Below are 4,914 nucleotides of genomic sequence, written 5' to 3'. Positions count from 1 at the left end.
GTGTTTGCTGCACAGAAGTACGAGGCTGCTTCTCCTGGTTGGGTGGCTGAGATATGCAAGGAGACATGGTGAACCTCTTAGTCAACAGTACTGTGAGTCTTCTCTCCCGTTTTCTATCCATATTTGAACAGATCTCTATTAGAAGAGTAGAGTCTTTCTCTGCTTCCTTCTTGTACCAAAAGGGATAGTTCAAAGCCCCATCTGTATGACTGTAATTGATGACAGCTGTTTCTCTCTCCTAGACATTTCAGGATTGGAGCACTTCGCACCACATCATCTTTTTGGCCACTCACCACTGTTGAGACAAGGAAGAGGCATTATTGGATCATTTTCAGAATTTACATTTTATTTCTAGAGAGTCTACAGGAAATTTGAGGAGAACCAGAGTGATCCTCCTCCTTCCGCCAACTTGTGATGGACTTTTTCAGAGGCCCCTGGACTTAACATCTATGACAAATCTTGGACTCATAAAAATATTAATAAGAACATCCCTTTTGACCAAGCTTGTGGAATTATACCTAGTGAATAAAAGTATATGAATAAACATCTTTTAAGGAAAAACTCTATGGAGATAAAGGATTGAGTGAAGATAATGTAACACAAATGAGAATGTTGGTTCACTCACCGAATACGGCTCTGACAGTGGTGTCCAGTCAGGTCATCTCTAGGAATAGAAAGAGGTAAGTGGAAGACCTGGAAATAGAGGATTCTCCAATAAAGCTCCCTTAAATTAGGTATCAAAGTTTCCCTGAACAATCTTGTTGCTTCAGGAGATGCTGAAAATCTAATTTCTCCAATTACTCTTAATTTGTACAAATTATTAATGCTATTATAGTTATGTTGAAAAGGAATCTCTATCTTTTGGAGTACTCCACCCCGGACTTCTAGCTCCATGCTATCCTTTAAGCCGTGCTTGCATTCCTGCAGCATAGAGAGGATCTCTCTCTTTCTATTTGTTCATGTTTCACACTCAACAATAGTTGGCTGTTATTTGTTTAGTGCTGTCTAGGCTCAGTGCATGGGTAGGTGAACTTCTCTGTTGTCTTGGTCCAGCTTCAGTCTTAGACTGAACCATGTGTCTGGAGCTCAGATTTAGGATTTTCTCAGTATTCATGTCTCTCCTCACCTTGGAGATCAAACACTGCCACGTTTCTCTGTGGGTCTTGTGTGAGAGAATTTTCTGCCTCTCTCTCATTGGTAGCAGAATTATAACAATATTGTTATAGGATCTTCAGCTCAGAATGGTTTCCTGTCCCTTACACAAAGATAGAGGCCATTTTCTTGACTCCTCTCTGCTGCAACAAATCTTAACTGTGCCCTGGGTAGGGTGTTTGTGTGTGTGTGACAAAATTTGTTGTCTCTCTTTATCTCCATACCCCAAAATTACAGGCTTTTCCTGCATGTTAGAGACTGATTTAGGCAAGGTGTCTGGATTTGTGCTTCCTGCAATCATAGGTGATTAGGTCTTTCAGGCCTGTACTGCTGGTGGGGCTCACTCTGTCACCCACTCTGTCCACAGTCATTTTTGTGAGCACAGGGTGGAGGTTTGTGAAAACAGCCCTACTAGTAAATGCAAAATCCTTTTGTGTCTGTGACTCCCAGGTGTTCTATATTGTCATGAGAGCCCTTACTCTATCTTTTAGCTGATTTCTCTTTCTTATTTGTATGGCGGCCAGCTCCTCTTTTACCCATGCTCTGCTAAATATGCTGGTCCGTATGCCTGTCTCTCCTTGGAGAAGCCTCTTCCTCATTGGGGTCCAGCCTATTTGTTTGCCCTGTGACCTCATGTCCCTGATAGGTTAAATTTATGATTTTGCTGTTTGCCTAGTTTTACATGTTAGGATGGAAGCAACAATCTTTCAGGCTTTACATATCCCAGGAAGAATTGCAACTCTGTACATCTTCTATTGCATCTAAAGTTAAAATGTTGATATCAGTAATGCAGTATTCTCTCTGAACCATAGGGAGCCTTGCAAAACATATTATCATCATAAATCTCGGTTCATAATTGAAATATCTCCTTCCTATTCAGTCAGAGAAGGAGGGCACTGTTCAACCTTCTGCTGGTTGTGTTTTGACTTCTATTGGTTTCTAAGCCATTTTTTAAAAAAAGTTGGACTGATTTTATATTTTATTTTTAAGGGTATTATAGAAACAGCAGTCTTTGTTCAGTCTTTGCTGATGGAGGAAGAGGCAAGCTCCTAAGTGTATCATTACTGATTCGGTGGCTTCAGGTAGGTTGTGAATCATGGGAGTAAACTTGGACTCAATAAGGAAGAATCCAAAGAAACATTACAAGGTTGAGGAATTAGATAATTGTAGTTTATTCTGGTCCAGATGAGTTCTCTTTGGCACCTTTAAAAATGGGTTTTGAAGATGGATTATGGATATTATGGATAGCCAGGGAACATCTTCCACATTATTATTCACCTTGATCTTTATCCAAAGATTATGAGAAGAAGCATTTTGTAATACATATGAGGGAACTTGGACATAGACATTTTCCTTAAAGCAATGAGAAGCAACTGAAGGCTTTTATATAGGGCATCACTTTTTTTCATGAACAAAGAAGTGAGTGACTAAAGCAATGAGAGTAAGTGTTCAACAAGCATGGCAATCCTATTTAGAGGTCAGGCAGATAAAATTTCAGGGGAGGAGTGTCCAAACTGTCCATAAATAGAAAACAACCAGGAAAGAGTTGATGCTACATGCATTCCATTTTTGAGTCTGACAAGTTGTCAAATCCTTAGCCAAGGGCATAGGGTTAAGAGGAAAGGAGGTTAAGCAACAGGCACTGGATCAGGCCTGCAGCCACATGAGATAAGACCCACTCAGCACCCACAGCAGATGATTCCTAGGAGAGACTTCTAGAGAATTCCCAAGGCAAGGAAAATGACTCATCAGAGTCAAGATACTAGTCCTATGGACTTGATCAAAATAGTTGGGAAGTAGGTGACTGAATAAAGGAATACTGTGGTTTAGAATCTGCAGTCTCATTGCTGGGACTTCCATGGACTAGTCAGGTAGCTGTAAGATCAACTTCAGACCTTAGCATCTGTAGCAGGGCCTCATTACATACAACCTTTCTCAGTTGTGGTTAACCAAAGCTTACGATGGACATGTGACTGTAGGGGGACCCCAATCAACAGACCCAGCTGCAGAGCGCATGAGACTCAAAGGGCAGCTGAGTCAAACTTGAGTTGTCAAGGGCTAGAGTGAAATGTAGCCAAGGTGATAGGAAAATGTGTCTGTTTCAGAATGGGCTACTATTCTAATGGTCCAATAGACTCCAGTCTACAATCTCAGCTGAGGCTGCATTTCTTCAGTCAGGCTTTAGGCATCCCAGTATATAAACCTCTATTTTATGTGCTTATTTTTTCCTAGTGACTTCCATACTATCCTCCCCAAAAGGCTGAGTTGAGCAGGTAAAAATTCTGGAACAACCAAGTATAATTTTGAAATGCTGTCCTTCATCTGTTGTATTTTTCATGGCATACTTCATGGGAAGAAATAGAAATACGATGATATCTGAGGAACATGGCTTTTACACATGGTCTTACGTGGTCTCTGAGCCAGCTGTGAGGAAGTGCTTCCTAGAATGAATTCGACAAATTCCTTTCTAGATCTTATGTTATGCACCTTAACCATTAACTGCTAACAAATGTCTAGGTAAGTTTTGTGAAAATTCCCTGAGAATATGGGAATAGGCATTTGTATCAGGTTGAGGTTTGGACTTCTTGTAACGCCCTTCTAACATATTTCTCTTTTAGCAGTGGGCTCTCTGAGACAACAGAAATATGTTGAGAATCATCTGGCTGTGATGGCGATGGGATGAGCCTAAAAGTTTTAGATGCTTTCTGGAAATTTACAGAATATTGACCCTGTGTTGAATTGGATTCTGCATCGATGTGCTGAGAAATTAGGATAATTGTCTCCCTGCCGGGAGATCTTTTGTACCAATATAATACATAATATGTAACCCAGGTATCATATGAATCATCTAGTTCTTCAATCTCACCCTCCTGCCTAGATATAGGTGGTTGACATTCAGTGACCTCTGGATGTGGTGGATCCTGTAGACAGAAGAAATAATAAGATTGATCCTCTGAGCTGACCTGTAAGGGAGTTGTCAAAAAGTTTTAGGGCAGAAGTTAATTCTTCAGTCAGGGTGATGTCAAAATCTGCTTCTTTTCCCTTCCTTGTTATTTTCCTGGAATTTTTGTTACAGTTGGCCGTTCTTCATCCATATGCTCCTCTCTGCCATCTCTCCCAGTCCTAGACTATTTTCAGCCTCACTATCACCCACTGTCCCTACCAAGGAAGACAAAGCCCATCAGTTCCCTTAATATGCTGAGAAGAGTCATCTCGGCACCTCTGTCTCCAGGAAAATATCTCCTGCTCCAAGGCTGAGGCTCAGTCTTGTTCAGTTTTGTGTAAAGCTCCACCTAGAATTGTTGGTAACGGGCAATGCAGTTGTCTCAGAACAAGAAATACATTTGGTGGGGAAGCAGTGGGACAAATTGTCAGATCACATCCTGCTCATACTGGCGCAGACTAAGCTGAGCCACTAGATGTGTTCAAGACAGACTTTTTCCCGTGATAAAAAGTTGTTTAGTTATTCTGGAGAAATTTTTGGACTATGTAAACTTATTCCCAGATTTAGACTGACATTAAAAAAAATAAACAATACCTACGTTTTCTTTTCCAAATGAAGAAAAGCTATTTTAAGTTAAAATGCAAATATAGCTCTATATTCTTTAAGGGGATGCATATGTATTCTTACACACATGTTTCATGGTAATACTGGAACCTACGCATTCTTTTCTGTCTCCTTTCCCTCTCAGTTCATGTTTTCAAACACTTTCCTTTAAAGTCTACTCTTTATTTCTGGTTATCTTAGGTTTCTGGTTGTGA

The 4,914-nt window shown here is 40.4% G+C and overlaps 1 long non-coding RNA gene across 1 annotated transcript; it reads left to right on the top strand.

Annotated features, from left to right (window-relative positions):
* Positions 1 to 373: 373 nt before the first annotated feature.
* LOC139084258 (uncharacterized) lies at positions 374 to 4,687 on the top strand. The gene is made up of 3 exons (XR_011541658.1): positions 374 to 680; positions 2,143 to 2,234; positions 3,385 to 4,687. It is a non-coding gene; the product is annotated as an uncharacterized lncRNA (long non-coding RNA).
* The last annotated feature ends 227 nt before the right edge of the window (positions 4,688 to 4,914 follow it).

Source organism: Equus przewalskii, chromosome 1 (genome assembly GCF_037783145.1).
Source record: "Equus przewalskii isolate Varuska chromosome 1, EquPr2, whole genome shotgun sequence".
In the NCBI taxonomy this organism is placed as follows: Eukaryota; Metazoa; Chordata; class Mammalia; order Perissodactyla; family Equidae; genus Equus; species Equus przewalskii.
Note: the sequence above shows the minus strand (reverse complement) of the source record. Positions and strands in the feature narration are given on the sequence as shown.